The sequence below is a fragment of the Marmota monax genome, unplaced genomic scaffold, assembly GCF_021218885.2.
Source record: "Marmota monax isolate L192 unplaced genomic scaffold, Marmota_monax_Labrador192_F-V1.1 WCK01_AAM20220418_F8-fsc00595, whole genome shotgun sequence".
Taxonomy (NCBI): Eukaryota; Metazoa; Chordata; class Mammalia; order Rodentia; family Sciuridae; genus Marmota; species Marmota monax.
In genome coordinates, this window is record NW_026692479.1 from 230,018 (window position 1) to 249,764 (window position 19,747).

The 19,747-nt window shown below is 45.0% G+C and overlaps 1 pseudogene; it reads right to left on the reverse strand.

The window, feature by feature from the left end:
• Window positions 1-8,635: 8,635 nt before the first annotated feature.
• On the reverse strand, window positions 8,636-16,479 carry LOC124091884 (chromatin target of PRMT1 protein-like; annotated as a pseudogene).
• Window positions 16,480-19,747: the final 3,268 nt, after the last annotated feature.

The window sequence follows — 19,747 nt, forward strand, 5'->3', positions numbered from 1 at the left end:
CCTTTGGATCCCTGAGCATCACAGCAGACAAAAGAGGGGGCTCTGGGCACCATACACTGCTCTAGGGGAATCTTTATCCTGAATTCATGGAGGTCTCTGATCCTCAGAACCCCCCCGGGTGTCCAGGGGAGTCAACTCTGTGATTAATCCTGCTATCAGACATGATTGCTCCTACTTTTACCCCATCCCTGGGGTCAAAACAGGGAGAAACCTCTAGCTTTGGTGCCCAGTTGCTCTGTAGCAAGGGTGCCTCCAGGGCACATCTGCTGGATAAATTGCTCATTAATAAGATTTCATGGGATGTTTAAACTGGCCTATTTCATCTTTACATGCACAGGAATATTGCATATGTTCCCTGTGCCACACCAAATACCAGGCAAGAAGGAGAAAAATGCAGCAGTTCCATTTCCCCCACATCTTTTGCTTTCCTTGGCTTCAGTTACCTGTGATCAGCAAGGCTCAAAAAGTGTTGTCTTACTCGCAGAGACAAAGACTACATTCGAACGAATTTTATTAGAGTGTATTATAACTGTTCCATTTCACTATTGTTAACCTCTTCTAGTGCCTGCTCTAAAGTGAGCTTTTTAACTGTGCATTGTGTAGGATAAAGCCATGTATCCAGGGCTCAGTTCTCATTATTTCCAGTGTCCACTGGGGGCCTTTGAACATATTACATGCAGAGAAAGAGGTCTACTGCATGAGCTGTCGGGGGCCCAGATATTCTGTATTTGAAATGGTCAGTAAAGCTGCCATTCCTCATTTAGCTTGAAGTGGATCTGATGGAAAAAAAAAAAAAACCAGAAGCTCTCCACAATAATAGCAGCTCACAGGCTCAAACATCATACAGATCTGAAGTGAGGCCTATCTGAAGGAAGATGATATTTGGGTTTCAAATACATATTGGATACAGAAGACAGAAAAACTTTAATAACCTAAAAATTGATGTACATAATAAAATAATCATTCTCTGGGTATTGTAATGAATTTACCATGCATATTTTAATTGATTTTTGTGGTTAGTAAAAAATATGCAGGTACAAATGAGTCATGTGACATGTAATTTTCTCTAGGATAATGCTGGCTTATGCTCAGGGACTCCTTCACCACCCAGTGGGTCCAACCTGACTGGAACACAGACCCAGAGCAGCAGCTGCCAGCTGGATTGAGACTGTGGGGAAAATTCAAGTTGCCACATTCCATAGTCGCCCAAGCTGGGATCTGACTGAGTGAAGAAAGACCATTACTCCACCCGGCTATTGAGAATGCTGTCCTTCTCAGCAAGGGACCCAGTGTCCCTATGGGTACATGATGTCCCTAGCAGGGAGGTGATCCCAGACACCACTTGCTGTCCTCATCACTTTAAGAGAGTTCCGTTCCTGGAACCTCACTCTCTTATATAATTCTCCTCCTACAGAAAGCCCCAAAATCAAAATACTTTTAAAAACACATGATTAAGATCACCACCCTGAGAGTCTTGTCATACCTCTGCCTGATTCTGAAGTGGGTCAGATGTAGAGTAAGATCCTCCCAGAGGAGTTTTTGCATACAAGGTCTCTCTTCTTCCCTCTTATACATTCCGTCTCATTCTTTTTGTGACACAATCATTACTTGAATAAAGGAGTTGCTTATGTTTCTGAAGACACATAAAGTACATCATGCAAAGCAGAGCAATTTATCCTGAGGGGGTGTACTTTATTGATTCAGATGGATTCCTTATTCTGGATTACCTCCTCGGTGTTATGTCTGTATACGACTAAAATTAAATTGTGAACAAAAATTTTTAAAAGTATCCATTAGGACCTATTATTATTGTTGTTGAAACCCATGAAGCTATTATTTAAAAGGATCACCTCTCCCCTCCTGTAAAACTACCTTCTTTGGAGGTTGAGGAAGTTAATTAATCCAAATCAATTCCTCTATAAAGCATACTGAAGAGCACAATGATGGCTGTAAAAGGTCTTTTTTCTGTGATTGGGACGATCCTATTGAAAGTTTGGAAACCAAATTCAAAACCTATTCCAATCAGCAATTCAAAAACATGTTGCTTTTTCCCCCTTTTTAGTCACCATACCCAGAGGAATATATATTTTAGTAATGTTACTATATCTTTAGTACCACAACTTACACAAAATTCGATCCACTTTTTTAAAGTCTTAGAACTAGTTACTCATGGCTTTGCAAGACTCACAGGTGATTAGAATTTGAAGATTGAATGAAAAACCATCAGAGGCCAGGCTTGTCTGGGCAGGATTAGATATTTAAGTTATTTAGATATGTTTCATTTCCTAGGGAATAATTTGCATATCTTTCCAGCCACACTGATCATTTCAAATCAAAGGAAAGACACATCCAGCTCTCAAAGCATAATGTTTATTAGACAAATTCAAAATTACACACCTGAACATAGTGAAAAAATACTCAGTTAAACCCTTTCAAATTGAGTTTGCCTGGAGTATTGCAATCAAGCCCCCAGGACTTCGGGAGACAGCCTGAAGGACAGATCAGGGTATTTCTGCAGGAATAAGGGTCTCACTCACCTGTGATGGGGAGGGGAACCCTACACTTTCAGATCTCACTGTCTGAAACTGCTCAGCAGTCATTGAAGACGCCCCTCCCATCACTGATTGGATCCTGTGTTGATGACATTCCTCTGAGCCCTCACTCTATCTCTTTCCATAGAAGAGGAAGAAAGCAAAAATGAAAGTTCTGTTTCATCTCCTGGAAAACTGAAACACCAAGGCTCTAACTAAACATGTCTTTAATTTCCTCATGTGTTCATGTGAAGAAAAAAACACAAATTAACCACTGAATACAGCTTGAAGCCACAAAAGTTAGGGCTGAAATATGATTTTTGTTCTTGGATATCCACTTCTCTTTCCTGACACAGAGGAATGCACAGAAGCACCCAAACCTGGGTCTGCACATTTATTCCTCTTTTCAGAGTATTCCAGACAAATGTGCCTCAATAGGAATTGATATTTCAAGAGAATGAGTTAATTCATGTATGAATTATTTATTTTTCCTGCAACATGGGCTGGGCATCTTGGGCATATTGGGAAGATGAAAGGTTCCCTACGGGTGTTTCTGACCTGAACATCTGTTTCCAGAAAAGCAGGTGTGGAAAAATGCCCATCCCGAGCTGTTCTGCTGAAATACACTAAGTGGGAAGGAAGGGCTCCAGGGTTCTGTCTCTGTTCAGACTGCAGAGCTGAGCAGAGAGGGTATGTGGGTGCCCCTTTCTCAGGTAATTGGGTCTGTCAACCAGCAGGTGGCACTAGATATCCCAGTACCTGCTAAGTTTGGAGTCTTTCTGATAGACTCACCCATGCTTCTGCTTGAGGACGCTCCCCCATTAGCGGTAAAGATACTTTCCAAGTTGAGAAACTCAGGCTCTTAGCTCACCCTAGCAGAATTTGTAACCCACTTCATTCTTACATACCATCTATGGACCCTGTGTATATCGAATTCAGGAAGTAGGGTTTTCTGTCAAAAAGAAAACTTAGATGACCACTAGGCCTTCTGTAAGCATATGTACTATACTTGCCTCCCTCCCCCATACACACAAACACGTGCTTCCCAACTTGGTCTTTAGGTATAAATGATGAACCATAGCATATGTTTAAGGTGTACTACTTGATACATTGTGAAATGATCACCAGCAATGTATTTATGTCTATCATCTCATGCATTTATGATTTTTTCCCGAGGCCTAGAATTAAGAAACTTAAGATCTTCCCTCTGCATAGTTCAAGAATATGAAGCAGACATGTTGCCCAGAGTCACCATGCTGCACACTGGATATCTAGAACTTACTCAACTCACAGAACTAAAACCCCACACCCATTGAAAAATTATACCTCGATTCCCCCCATGTAACAAACACAGCAATACCCTGCCCTGCGGCCATCACCACCAAGGACACTTGAATGGCCCCTTCTAGGAACCACTGTGTGATGACGTCATAATCTTCAAGGGTAAACATATTCCTCAGTTCCAGGGTGCTCTTGGCCATGCATTTATGAGTATATGAATGGCAGTGGGCATTTCTGCAAGGAAACTCATGACGTATGTGCAGATAAGTGAACTGTAGAAATCATTTTGACTCCACCAGGATGCTCCCAGAAGAGAATTTCACTGGGATGCAGAAGTGCTAATTGAAACCCAGAGAGCATTTCACAACCATTCTTGCCTGGGTAGGGTGATCGTCAGTGCACTTCTTCAGTGTCACTAGATTGAAGAACCACCTCTCCCTGTGAGCAGGTTCATTTCAAGTTGCACACTCTAAACTTCAAACACAAAGCACTGAGAGTATCAAGTGGAGGGCATCTGATGGAGTCTAGTACGGACACTCGCGGCTCTCTGCAAGTCCTCCAGCAGGTCTGCGCTGGGGCCCTAGGCACTGCAGCAGGACTCAGGCTTGGCTCTGCAAGCTGTGCAGCACCTTAGTCTGGAAGGGTCCAGTCAGCCAGGCAGGCATCAATGGTGCACCCATGAGGGCAAGTAAGTCCTCAGGTGGTGATGGTGGTGATAGTGATATGTTGCATTCAGCCTCCGAAAACATCCAGCTGTATATGAGCGCCAGGCTGTTCCAGCCACCATTGTTCACACTGCTGGTGTCCAAATGCCCTCCATGGTGTACCCCTCAGGCACCCACGCTGCGTGATTGGACATGGGAGGGCTCAGCGAGTAGGGGAAGCCAGGTGCCAGAGCCCGCGAAGCCATGCTTGGGGCCCCACCGCGGGCAGCACCGCCTCATCTGCCCCATGGGGGTCTGTCCTCTGAGGCTTGGGGCAAACCAGTGAGCGTCGACGTGCCACCTGCGAGGTGGGAGGGCCGCTGTCCACCCCTTGCAGGTAAGGCAGGCCAGGCAAGTGGAACCCATGCGGGTGGTGGGCACCTAGAGGGGGGACCTGGTCACGGTAGTGGCTGCAGCTGCTGTGGCTGCAGGATGTAAGAAGCCGCAGCACGCCCCATCTTAAGCAGCTGGTTCCTAGCTGGAGAGGGCGGAGTTGGTCTGGTTACCAGACCTTGGCTTTCAAGGTTCACAGGAGCTCAACTTGAGCCCCACCTAGACCACAGTAGCTTGCTGGCTGTCAGGGCCTGTCCAGGTCAGTGAAGAGCTTAGGTCCTCCCAGCTCGACAAGGCACTCCTTAGGACAGCAACCGTGGCACTAAAGGTCCATAGGAGGCTCTGAAGGGATGCCAGTCTTAGGAGCTGAGCAGCAAGAAGTGGACCAGGAGACCATCACTGCAGCATGTCCAGCTGTAGCCCCTGCAGTTGACCACACTACTGGTGCCATGCTCTCTACCCTGAAAGCAGGAGGACAAGGATGAGCAAGAGATGGGGAAGGCCTTGGAGAGCTTCAGCAATAGAAGGGCCCCAGAGATAACCAGCTGCAGCTCTGGGCTCAAAGCACTTGGGCAGACACCAGCCCATCATAGTCAAGGCCATCCATGCTCAGGTGCTGCTCTGAGCTAACTACTGGCTCCTGGGGTGAGAACTGAGCATGGAGACTGGCCAGAGAGGAAGATGATCCTGGATGCTAAGAGAGACCTAGGGTGCCTGCAGGAGAGCATCAATGAGGCTCATCCATCCTGTCCAATGACCTTGAATAAAATTATCCAAGTAGTTATGCCTTTAAATCATTTTCATGTCAAATCCCATCAACACATAAGAAGTTTAGAAAGATCAGATGACAAACAACCCATCACAGTACTTGTAAGATGTGAGTACACAGTGTGTTGAGTATGATGCAAAAAAAAAAAAAAAAAAAAAGACAGGTATAAGAACAATCTAGACCATGTGTGATGTACTCCTTCAGTCAGGTAAACACTGTAGCCTGTGTGGCTATGCTATCTGCCTGCTCACTTTCAGTTCACATCTCTTATATGTCTCAGCATTGTATAGCCATGATTTTCTGGTTTTGTTGAGTTTTATTGAAATTTTTTCCTAGCCTTATGGTGATTTTATTTTATATCTTTCTATTACCATTATTCTGTGCTATTATGGGAAAACTCCATTTGGAGAATGTAAATTGTTTTCCAAATGCATGGCTTTAATGTCTAGAGAAGAAAAAAAAAATAACAGAGAGAGCCAGACAGTACCCAGCTTTATGACAGGCCTGTTATGTAATACACATCAGGAACAAGGGCCTTAAACATAGGGTAGGGTATAGGTTGCAGCACTCAGGTGCCTACCAGAAATCCACCAAATGCAGGTAATGCTACAAGAAGACAGCCTCCACCTGAGGGGTCTGGTGAAGAAGTAGCATGGCCACAGGAGAGGCAGTCTCCAATCATGGCAGGGGAGGTGGAGCCTTCAGAGAATAGGGTCAGGCAGGATTATGGCTGAGTGTCCGTGATTCTGCAGCACCACTGCTAGGTCATGGAAGCCTGTGTTAGAACTGTCAGGTCTCCTTTGTGGAGGTCCAGAGTGGCTGGGCTGTAAGAAAGGCACCAGGGACCAGAGGAGGTATGTAGTGCTTGTGTGCAGCTTTCAGAATTTCTTAGCAATTTACCTAAGGAATTTGTGAGCACTGGAATACTGATGGGCCCTGCACTGAACACTTACATTGAACAACACTGGCTTTTAACCATATCCACACATGATCTTCTCTATTAATATTGTCACTCATATTACTAAGAAACAAAATCCCCAAATTTTATGATATTTTTACACATTTCATTTCTACTTTCAGAAACTTTCAGTGTTAGCAAACCTCACAGTGCACAGCTCTTTCGTCAGTGTGCCCTAAGTGCACTTGACTGTTAGATGAACAATTATAAATTTAAAGTTAAATCCAGGCTTTCTGCCTCATCTCCATGTGCTATGTTTTGTTATAGCATTATGTATTTAAATACATAAATATACAGCAGTGTATCTGTGTCTGTATTATAGACAGTACATTATGTACCCATGTGCATAAATCATTCATGATTTAGATATAAATTTCTTGTTCAAATTTAATATTGATATCATTTTTAGATTTATAACTATGAGTGTCTCTCTTTCTCTCCCCTCCTCCATTCCTTTCACACACAGACACACTAGTTCTTCTCACCTTCTACTGAGCATGCTCACAATGTGCTGCAACTCCTGGGGGTCACCCAGTATATTAATCTGTGTAAATAAACAGAGGTTTATTTATTCTTCCCCCTTTTTTGTAGTATTTATCTTTGCTTGGCTTTAGGTTTGGGTAATGCTGATCAGATAAAATGAGTTGGAAAGGGTCCCCTTCTCTCCAATTCCTTGGATGTTTCCCACTGTGCAACTGTCATGTACACTCCATTGTCTTGCTGACTCTACCCACCAGCTTTCACCACTTTATGTGCAAAATTGTTGTTAGTCTTCACGTTTCTATTGTTTAATTATCTTTATTTTAGAATGATTATCACTCAATTTTTGTACATAAGTGCATTGATAACTTTCTGTGATATCTTTGTCCCATATGAAGTTCTGGTATGTAGCTTTCATTGTCTGTGTCTATAGGTGTGTGTGTGTGTTTGTGTGTGTGTGTGTGTATGTGCATGTTTGCGCAGTGCTTGGGATTGTGACCCAGGCCACACACATGCTAAGCAAGCCGAGCTACATCACTAGCTCCCATGCTGTTTTGTTTTGAGTTTGGGTTTGTTTTTTGTTTTTTGTGTTTTTTTTTTTGGGGGGGGGGTGGTTGAGAGAACAATTTGTTATAATGAACCAGAAATACAAGATTCCACTGAAACTGGAACAGTTGGAAGAATATGGTTGAATTTAAATCTTCAAGAGAAAGAGGGAATCAAATAAAGCTAACAAATGGAGAAGCCCAACAGTGGTCTGAGACAAACATGGTAACTGCATTCTGACATGGGCAGCTCCTGATCCTTGCCAATGGTGTCTCTCCTATCCTCCCCCACCACTCCTCTCCCTCTGCTGTGGTAGTCAAACCAAATAGCTTCTTCCTCTCAATTGCAGGCATAAGGCTACCCCATCCCTTTGGATATGGTGCAAAGCCAAGAGGCAAGCTTAAGAATCTCATTTGAGGGTGGAAAGTGCACATACCCAATCCAGCATGCAGGTTACCAAAGATGTGGTATCAGTGCACCTGCAGCAACTTCCATCAAAACAGATACCATGTGTAACCTCTTACGTGTTCCTATAACAATGTCAATGTTCCCAATTTACTACATCATTAACAGTGCAGCAAACCATTATTTTTCAGCTCCAGATTTTCTTAACACTTCTAAGAGGCTATTGAACAGGATGTATAAAAGAATATTATCTCAGAAACCAAAGCATCAAGGAGGAAAATTGGCTCTTTCTGGAACTTTTTGTGGGGACACAGAGAATGTCAATGTATGATAAGTGAAGGGAGGCAGAGGTAGACAAAGCATTCTACCCACAAGGCCAACACATTCACGTACAAAGTCTGGGTGAAGGGAGAGGGGAACATACAACATACAACACAGAATCAAAAAGTAAAAGGAACACACTAAATGCACAAGCTGGTGACAGGTGAGTCCATAGACCATTGAGATAGGTCCTTCCAGCATCAATCAGGTTTTTTTCCCATCTGTTATCTCAAGGTCATATATAGATGTGGTGAGTCTCTCAGAGAAGGAGAGGCAGGCAGGCTTCAATCATTGGTTTCTGATCTGCTTATGCCATGTAGGCATCCAACTCCGCATCCAGGTGTCCTTTAGTTTTCAACATGTACGCATCCAACTGGTTGTCCAGCTGCTCCTTGGTCAATAACAGGGCGAGCGAGGGCACTTCTGCCCCATCCACCACTTTAGCCTCCAAAGCACCCTCTTCCCTGACCTATCATGCCCCAACCTCTACCATTGATTCTGCCATGACCCAGGCTCCACGCCCTAGGCCCCCCTCTCCTAGGACCTCCATGACCACCAATACCACCTCTTCTTAAACCCATTCAGGGAGCTATGACTCATCTACCTCAGAGCAGGTTTTAGTCTCGAAGCGACATCCTGCTCCTAAGTAGGATTATGGTGGCGTGTCCCTCATGTAGTCCTCCTCTGGATAAGCCTCTCTGGATTACGGGCAGACCTCGTCCTCCAAATGCTCCCCTGGCCAGGGCCCCTACATGTCAGCCTGACTGTGCCTGGATGTTACTCTTACCCAGGTGCTGCTTTAAGCTCTGCAAGAAGCAGATATAATGACAAGAGACAGAAGATGTAGTTTCAAAGACAAACAGAGAAAGCCTAAACTTTGGGGAACTCAAGGGTTTATTTTAAGGACAAATACAAGGAAGGCCTAGAGCATCACCGAAGCCAGGGAAATAATACATCCACATAAATTATAGGAGCGTATCACATTTATAAATATACATGTCACTTAGGAACATGTGAATATAGATAATTAAAATACCACATCCTAAGAGATAAAGATAGAAGCACATATGCTTCAGAAGAAGCAAAAATAGACATTAAATGTGTTAAGCGTTTTAACATCAACTTGATAAAGATCACTGGCCAAACATACTGAATGAACAAAGCTCTCAGATAGAAACTGCCTTTAAACACCTTAATTTTTCTCAGTTTCAAATGATCATTTTTTTTTCAATTCCAAGTGAGTACTTTTGAGAAGTTCAATCATTTAAGAGCCCATGAAGATATTCCTCTATTACATCTGACATGGTTAAGCTTAATGGAATGAAAAAGAAGAACACTTAACTGTTAATAGAATCCAAAACAAAAACAAACTAAAAAGCAGAATGGAAAGAAAGTGAAATGGAGCAAATCAAGTGCCTCTTACAAGGCCCAGGAACGGCACTCGAGGGTCTCTGGACATATTCATGGCTTCCTACCTGCCTCTTACAGGCCAGACATAACACTGCTGGCCTTGGACTGGGCAGCAAGCCTTTGCAGCCAGGGTATATTATGCTACTGTGCTGCACCACCCCTGTATCAATGCAAAAAAAAAAAAAAAAAACTTGAATTAAAGAGAGGGAGTCAGGAGTCTTTTTAAAATACATCCCACCAGATAAATATTTCAGACAGTTTATCATAAAAATCTTCTGATATGGGTTTTGAAACAATCACCAATTTGTTTTGTGTACCACATTAAGATGCCTCTAAGAACAGAGATCTGTAGCCTTCTGTGGGTATTTAGCTTACAACAGGTTTTTTTTTGCATTGGACCCCAGGGCCATTTAAGTAAGATTAAGAAGGAGCTGAAGTTGCTGTTGGCTGCCTCACCACTCATTTAGAGACATCTTGGTAGTGCTTTTTTGTGCTTTTTTTTTCTTTATATATGACAGCAGAATGCATTACAATTCTTACTATACAGAGAGAGCACAATTTTTGATATCTCTGGTTGTATATATAGTATGCTGACACAAATTTATGTTTTCCTACCTGTACTTTGGGTAATAATTATCATCACATTCAATCCTCATTAATTAGCCCATGCCCCCTCCCTTCCCCTCCAAAACCTCTGCCCTATCTAGAGTTCGCCTATTCCTCCCATGCTCCCTCTCCCTATCCCACTATGAATCAACCTCCTTATATCAAAGAAAACATTCCACGTTTGATGTTTGGGGATTGGGTAACTTCACTTAGCATTATCTTCTCTAACTCCATCCGTTTACCTGCAAATGCCATGATTTTATTCTCTTTTATTGCTGAGTAATATTCCATTGAATATATATATACCACATTTTTTAATCTATTTATCTATTGAAGGGCATCTAGGTTGGTTCCACAGTTTAGCTATTGTGAATTGTGCTGCTATATATAAACATTGATGAGGCTGTTTCCCTGTAGTATACTGTTTTTAAGTCCTTTGTGTATAGACCGAGGAGAGGGATAGCTGAGTCAAATGGGGATTCCATTCCCAATTTTCCAAGAAATCTCCACACTGCTTTCCATATTGGCTGCACCAATTTGCAGTCCCACCAGCAGTGTATGAGTGTACCTTTTCCCCCACATCCTCCCAACACTTATTGTTGTTTGTATAGCTGCCATTCTGACTGGAGTGAGATGAAATCTTAGAGTAGTTTTGATTTGCATTTCTCTAATTGCTAGTGATTATGAACATTTTTTCATATATTTGTTGATTGATTGTATATCATCTTCTGAGAAGGGCCTCTTCAAGTCCTTGGCCCATTTATTGATTGGGATATTTGGTTTTTTGTTTGTTTTTGTTTTTGTTTTTATTTTGTTTTTGGTGTTTAGCTTCTTTAGTTCTTTATATACACTAGTGATTAGAGCTCTATCTGATGTGTGAGGGGTAAAGATTTGCTCCCAAGATGTAGGCTCTCTATTTACCTCACAGATTGTTTCTTTTGCTGAGAAGAAACTTTTAGTTTGAGTCCATCCCATTTATTGATTCTTGATTTCAATTTTTGTGCCACAGGAGTTTTATTAAGGAAGTTGGGGCCTAATCCCACATGATGGAGATTAGGGCCTACTTTTTCTTCTATTAGACACAGAGTCTCTCTAGTTGTATTCCTAGGTCTTTGATCCATTTTGAGGATCAAAGATCTAGGTGCTTTTTAGCACAACTTTCAGCACTGATTGTGCAGCCCTCTTCAAATCCCGAGAATCAAAGGAACCAGTCGCCTGTGCTCCTCCCAGGGCTGCCATCATGGCTGAGTTGATGGTGGAGGGGCTCAGGTGCACTAGGTGAGTGGTTGGTAAATAAGTAAGCGGTAGAATGCGAGGTTCGTCGATTTAGGTTGACTGCCTAGCCAGTCAATCTGCCAGGTCGTCTGGCTTACCCTCTCTGCCTTTACTCTGTGGCATCACAGCTGCCCTTGCCAACTCCTGCTCGGGGTCCAAAACAAAATGGCCACCCAACTCAGAGCAGAGTCCCATGCTGATTTTTGATAGTGCTGTTTGGGTCTTCTTTTTCTTGGCAAATCTTGCTACAGATTCCTTAATTTTATTGATCTTTAGGAAAGAGTGGGAAAGGTAGTCTGAACCCAGGACAGTCAAGAAGGCAGAAGGGGTGAGCAGAGCAGCTGTGACCAGGAGCACAACTAATCTAAGCTGGAGACTAAATTTCACTTTCATTGGTAGAGAAAACCACTGGTCCAAGAAAATGTTAAACTTGATTGTCATGATGAAGACCCATCTTCTGTATGCATATTATACAAGATTTAACCACTTCTCAATTGGATGCAAAGCACATACATTTTTACCACTCATTCTCCAAGAACTCCGGAGGGGCTATTTACTGATAAACTCAGAAGATGTGAAAAATCCTAAGGTTAATGTGAATTCACTATACCTCAGCTTTTCAGTATCACAGCTGAGCAGCACAGCACAGTACAGGTGTTGTCTGAAGCTTGGCTCACTGCTGCTGCCCAGAATTGCAGGACTCTGGGGACCCACATAGGGCTAGCCTGGGAAAATATCAGTTCATCATTCAAAGGATGAGGTTTCCACTGCATGCTTAGGACTTCGGCATTACATTACAACTGAGTGATCTTAAGTCAAAGTATTGCAAGTCAGGGACCATCTATATTTATATTAGGTCTTGTACCTTCATCAATTAGGAATTCACAAAATCCACTGGATTACATCCAAATAATCACCTTATAACCTCATTAACACAGTAAGGAAGATACATGAGCAGAGATAGAAGAACTTGAAATAATAAGAATGTATGTACATTTTTAAGGAAAGAAGAAGACCACTGAGGCAAAAAGGTGAGGGGAAAGGGAGGCCCTCTAGCTAGCAATAAACATCCTAGTCAGATCCAAAGCCAGGGAAAAGGTCCAGAGCTCAGATCAATCAGATTAGCATCAAACCAGGGTGTGGGTATTGTAGAGGTGTCAAGCCAAGTGTTCATGAAGATCCCCTTGTGCTCAACAATGAGTGCTTTAGATCCATGGTGTTTAATGCTGGGCTACAGGATTGGACCGTAGGTCTGGAATGGGCACTCCAAAACCAGCCTTCCATCCAGTCCTAGCAGTGCAGGTCCCAAGAACACTGCAGGCCTGAGAGTGGAGGTAGCTAATTGTGAAGCCCTGTCCTGGATCCAGCCTACCTGTGGGCAAGTCCAAAACAGTCCTGGGAGCTATGACCCATGCACTGCACCTGGGGAAAGGCTGACCATGCATTGAGTGGTGTGCCAAAGGGGTCTGGGGTGATGATGTCATACCCCCAAGTCCTGATTGCCCTGTGTTATCACTTGAAAATTGAAGTGTTGAAAGTTAAGCCACAGCCTGGACTGGACTTCCTGGGTTACCCTAAAAGAATGTGCTGATGCTGCCCACCAGTGGCCCTAGATGGAGTCTGAGATGTAGCTCCAGAACTCATGGATGCTGGTGACTGGCACTTGGTCCCTGAGCCTGATGTGTACCCCAACTTGTGGAGAAGTGAGCCAAGGCAATGCTGCCAGTCTGCTGGGAAGCAGAAAGAGACTGGAAGAAGACAGTCTAGGAAGGAGGGGTGGTATCCAAGGGCTCATCAGCTGCAAGCTTTGAGTGTGATGGTGCACAGGCTCTGCTTGCCAGGAGAGAGGTCAATGGTGGTTCATAACTGGGATCACTACGAGCAGGAGGGCATTACAAAAAGAGATTCTCCATTGTTCCCAGATGCAGATTGAGGAGTAGTTGGTGGGACACAGGAATTGTTGGGACTGGAGAAATTGGAGTTGGGACTGGAGAACTGAGGTATTGGGGAGCCAGTGGAGAATGATCCATTTGCTGACTGCCTGTGCTTCCTAGGGCCGTGGACTTGGGGTTCTGGACAGGAGCTGTCAGTGGGAGATGGTAATATCACTGCCGTAGAAAGGGGAGTAGTGTCAGGCTGGGATATAGCTCAGTTAGTAGAGTGCTTGCGTCACATGCACAAGGCCCTGGGTTCAATCCCCAGAATCAAAAAAAAAAAAAAAAAAAAGAAGAAGAAGAAAGGGGAGTAGTATCATGGCCATGTCCTCAGGATGCACAATGGGATGGTGAGTCAGGTGAGCAGAGGACTTGGCTGTGCTGATGGAAGAGACACTGGAAGCACTTAAGTTCTGGCCATGGCTATTAGGGTTGCAGTTGGAAGGCACCAGAGTGAGGCTTGGAATGGAATGAGGAAGAGTAAGAGCAAAAGGAGGAGGAGCAGGAGGAGGAGAAAAAAATCAACACACATGGGGGTTGGGGATTCCATTCTTCAGGGAATACTCTTGGAGAGAAAAGGTCCTGGTTATGAGGTGTGGGAAGGAAAACAATGAGAGGTGCCATAGCTCTGATCCGGAAAACAGGATGGTGAAACCAAGCAAGGGTAACTCCCACATTAGGACTGGGCCTCAAGAGAGAAAGAGGGTTAGTGGGATGAGGCAGAGGAAGGGAACTATGGATTCCCTCTTGGGTGTCTTATATAGAAATCAAAATCAACGTATGTATATCCAATGTATAGTAGCACAGAATAAATATTTCAATTACAAAAGGGAGAAATGGGCACATAGAAAGAAGAAATGGATAGAAGTCAAGACAAAAACCCAGCTGGGCCAACAAGTCCTCTATCCCCATGCTCAGTATCTGGGGCACATGTTGTGTACAGTGGGCTCCAAAGGACTTGGGCAGCCTTGACCCTTAGCGTCTCATGTAGACTAGCTCTGTCCTCAGCTAGTAACACTGCCTGACATATATTGCACATTACCAACAGGATTCTCTTCTGAAGCTTCAGCTTTCTTCTCACAGCTGCATGCATGACTTTCTCAGGGCCTACCTATAGGGATTCTCACTTTGTTATACTTTGACCTGCCAGGCCTTCCTTTGAAATCTTGTTGGAAGCCTTCATGACCACCTAACTACAGCATCCTGCATTCCTGCAGAACCAGCACCACGTGGTTGAAGCCAGTATATATCTCCATCTCAAGCAGTAGTGAAGCCTCTTGGAACCATGGCTGTGGCAGCCTTTGGGTGTCTGAGCCTGGTGAAACCCATTCCTAGTGGTTCGTCTTCTCAAAGGAATTTTTATTCTATATTATATGAATATGAATTGCTCATAGGATCTTGCCAATTCCTGAAATGTCCTTAAGCATTCTCCCCTATTGCCTCTGTGTATTTGTTTAGCTTCACTCTAGTGACAGCAATGCACTAAAAACCACAACTTTCTGAAATCCAGTTTTACTCCAACTTTTCTGACCAAAATGCAAGTTTGCATTCTTCCTTCTGCTCTTTATTATCACAGTAAACCTGGATAAGCTGCTAGAAATATCCATACCACTGCCTGAATGCTGTACAGCCTTAAAATTTCCTCCACCAGATTAATTAGTAGAGGAAATTTTAAGGCAGTACAGCCACAAAAACAATGACAGGTCATGTGCACAATGTAGACAATATCTTTACCAGGGGCTGGGTTGCGGCTCAGTGATAGAGCACTTGCCTAGCACGTGTGAGGCACTGGGTTCAATCCTCAGCACTGCATTAAAATAAATTAATAAACAACAATATTGTGTCCATCTACAACTAAAAAAAATTTTTGAGATCTTTTCCAGAATGTAACATAAATGTATTCTAGTCCCTTTTCCAATAGAGTTCTCCTCCTGTGCAAACTCATGAGCACAGTGTTCCCTATCAATAGTCCTATCAGCATTTTGGTCTTCAGAGCTTCTACCAGAACCACACGAAAAGCTTCCTTTAACCATATGAATGCATTAAGGAACTGCTTCATTTAGGGTCTTATAACCCCATCATTTCACCTCAAAACTTTCTTACGTTGTCTCATACATGAGCTACCTCATATCGAAAACTGTAATATCTTATAATGGTCCTGTTCAAATATGATTTATCCTCAGATGCAAAGACTCCATGGAACCCAGCCTGAGAGCAATGAGAATGGTCTCTGGAGTGGAACTTTGGAGGCTAGATTAATGAAAAGTGTTTGGATAAACTGTGCTTAATTTTGCAACTGTTGGTTTGATGTTTGCTTCTTGCTGGATTCCCTGGTCACTCCATATCCAAAAGCAAGAGAGTCCAGCCTCCAAGTGTTGGCAACTAACATAAACTGGAAAAGACACAATTCTGATCTTGACACTCAAAATGGCTACTTCCAATGTGGAACAGTGCAGAGATATGATCTCCTACTGACACATGGTGCATGGTGTCCCTGTTGCCTGTTGCATCACTGCCACCAATACCCAGCTATGGTCCCTGCTGGACCCTGCACTGCACTGACATTATATATATATATATATATATATATATATATATATATATATATATATATATATATATAAAGGAGAGAACAGGCTATGGATGAGAGTTGGCGCCACAGTGCCTGCAATACAGGGAATAGGCCCCAGTCAGTCTCGAAATATGTGCAAAAAAGTGACAGGTGTCTGTTTTGTTCACGGTCACAACATGCTCCCAACTGTTCAACTATCAGCTACAGTGGTTCACATCCTGGATTGACAGTCACCAACCACACTGTTGCACATCCAGTATCAAAGCCAATTGCTGTCAATCCTGTGAGCCCTGGAATAGCAGGATCTGGAAACTGCTGCCACTCCTGGACCGTGCTGGGTCCCATGATGTGCATCATGGGTTTAGGGATCTGCCATCTAGTGGCACAATTTACTTCACCCTCTTGACTTTCATATGGTGGGCACAGTGGGTGCAGAGACCAAGAGCACCTCTCTAACATCCCAGTAGCAGAGCAGCCACCCACCACCCCAAATTAGCTGGCCAGGTATAAATTCTCATTATAGGACATTTTTCTAAATCAGTAATCAACGTGAAAATATTTTGCCTTGACAAATTTGACCTCAACATGATCACTTCTACAAAGCCCAAGCATCTCAGAAGAATCACCTATCATGAACTGAACATTACTTTGCCTTGAAATGACAAGTGGGCGAATATTACAGATCACAGAAAGCATTCTGGTTCCAAGGCCTGGCTGTGCCACTACAGGGTGACTGACCTCAGAAAGGGTGGGAGGATTTCTGTGCTCTTAACAAAGGTCTTCAAGGAAGTGAATGGAATCTGCAGGAAGGAGTGTGTGGGTGACAGCATGCCCCTCACTCTGGACACCCCTCCCTCTCCTCAGAAGGCTAAGGGCAGCAGGTGAGGCTCTAGCCTTGAGGGAAGATGTCCCTAGAAGTAAGGTAGAATCCAAGAACTGGAGATGTCGCTGGAGGGACGTGGCAGGATCTGAGTTGCCCTGAGGTTGGGCTTTCAGCACCACTTGCAAGGCCCTTCCACGTCTAGCATCTCCAAACCCCTTTCCTGCCCCCGAGGAGAGGACTGGTCACGTGCCCAAAATAGCACCCTGGACAAGCACCACAGAGCCTGAGCAACCAGTACTCAAGACCAAAGATCAATGTGGAATCAGGCTGCAGTCCCACAGTCTACACGCCACACATCTGCTAGGAAAGCGGGGAGTCCCCAGGAGCTACGAAGTGCAACCCAGCAGTGGACAGTGGGCCTCGCCCTTTGCCCTCGGGACTTTCTCTTCACCAACCGTTCTTCCCCGCGAGATCCCTGCCTGCCCTTTCCCCGTCACCTGTTCCAGCCATACGTCAGAAGAACTGGACTCAGAGGTATGCGTTTGGATAACGGAAGTTAGCAGTGTCCTAGCCCGGCTGCCTCGGTCTCTTATCTCCTCTCCAGATTGGCCTCCACCACTTGCTCTGAATGGACAGTCATCTCAGCAAGCGAGGTCGCCGACCAGCCGGCCCTCTCGGCCTATCGCCCGCCCAGTGGCCTGACCTGCCAGCCTCCAGCTCTGGGCAGGATCACCCTGCTGCCCCAACATCTGCCATCAGTTCTGCCTGCACACACTTCCACCAAGAAACCTGTCCTTTGTGCCTTGCTTGGCTGTGCCTTGCTGGGCTGGCTGCTACAGAGGCCCTCTCCTGCAGGTGGCGCTCTGCTCTCTGTGGATCCTCCCACCGCCCTCCTGCGGGAGACCACAGGGAAAAGTACTCGCTGTCCACTGAAGGTTCTGACCCTTTGAGAATCCTCCTCCCAAGCCCAGACCCTTCACCACCGAAGCAGGTCCACCATAGTGTGTAGCCCAGGACACCTGGTCACATACCTTCTTTTTCCTTGGGAAAGCAAACAGAGGTGAGGGCCCAACAGCAACCAGAGGAACTGATGGCATCAGCAGTAGAAGTGGCTGTGGTGGCACAGGACAGGGATGTGGAAGAGGAAGAGGAGAATGAAAGAGGAGGAAGATGAGGAGGAGGCAGAGAGCAAAGAGATATGCAGGACAATTTGGAAATGGGAACCCCCAGCAATAGGGGAGTAGCACACTACAAGCCTCTAGAGACCCAGGAAGACATTGCTGTGTGGAGCCTACTCCTGGGCCTCAAGAGAGAAACACCATACAAGAAAGGGACCAGGGGCCTCCAGTGAACTTCTCTGCCAGCTGTACTGCCCAAGGTGGCACAGCCCTGTTGCAGGTGTGCTGACTTTGGTGCAACCTGATGCAGAGGTAACAGGGCTCCCTGAGCAGCCCCAGACTGCTCCATGCCTCCAGAGAAGTGGGTAACACAAGAGTTGGATGAAGACCTTCTGTCCAGTTCTCTAGGCTCCCAGGAATCAGGAGAGGGAGTGGAGGGGAAAGTCTTCAATTAACCCATTAGGGAGTGCTCTTCCACTCATAACTGCTAGCCAGAGGCCCTGTAACAGAAAGCCACATGCCAGTGACCCTGTAGATACCACTTCCGTGGCATTGAGGTGAGCTGCCACACCTCCTAAGCATACTGTGGTTCCTATGGAGGAAGACTTAGGACCCTGCAGAAGAAGGATCTGTCTCCAAAGAAGAGCCGTATCATGGAGGATGACATGGAGGCCTTGGAGGGTAAAACAGACTGCAGCAGCCTGAACCACAACCCTGAATTCTTTCTCCCCACCTGTGGATCCTGAAAGGACTGTAGATCCATGGCTCCACTCACTGATAGATCCCAGATCCCAGTTATTCTTGCCACCACCCATTGGCAAACCAGGCTGATTGCCCCTAATCCTGTCTGTCCCTTTACCTTCCCCCACACCGATTAGTGTTGAGGTGGGCCTCCCTAGTTGTCTTCCTCTCCCTCCTCCTGCTAACCTCTTCCTCCCTTGAGGCCCAGTCCCAGTGTGGATATTCATGCTGGAGAGTATCATCACTCTACTCACTTGGCAAGAGCTGCTGCACCCCCCGTTTCCCTCCTCCCCACACCTCATATCCAGGGGCCTTTCCCCTTCAACCTGCCTCCTGCAGAATTAAATCTCCAACCCTCAAGTGAGTGGATTTTCCTCCTTCTCCTCTTCCTTCTTTCCCAGTTCTCCTTTAATCCCTTTCACTAGCAAACATGTTAGCATTGATCATCCCCTAACTCTGGAAAGGGAATCTGCCACCTCTAGAGCCAATGCATCTGTGCTCCGGATCCAGCAGCCAACTGTCCAGCTGAGGCCATTGCCATGGACACTACTCCCTATTCTATGGCAGTGATTGTCATAATTGTCCCTAGCTCAAATAGCAGCTCCTACCCATTCCCCCACGTCCATAATCCTAGGCATCACAGGCAGGTGGAAAATGGACTGGTGAGGACCAGACCACTTTTTTTTAGGATCTCCTGCCCCAACTCCTATGGAACCATCCCTTTGTTCCACAAACCACTCCTCAGCCCACATCTGAGAACCCTCATGAGCAAGAAGGGAGAGTCCCTCTTCACAACACTCCTCTGATCATCTTATTCCCAGTCATGGATCATACAGTGGCCTCCTTCCTAGATGACAGAGACATAACAACCTTAAGTCTGCCATCATTAATGCTGTAGATACCACCAGTCTATCAAAGGCTGTCGTCCTCTAGTCTCCTC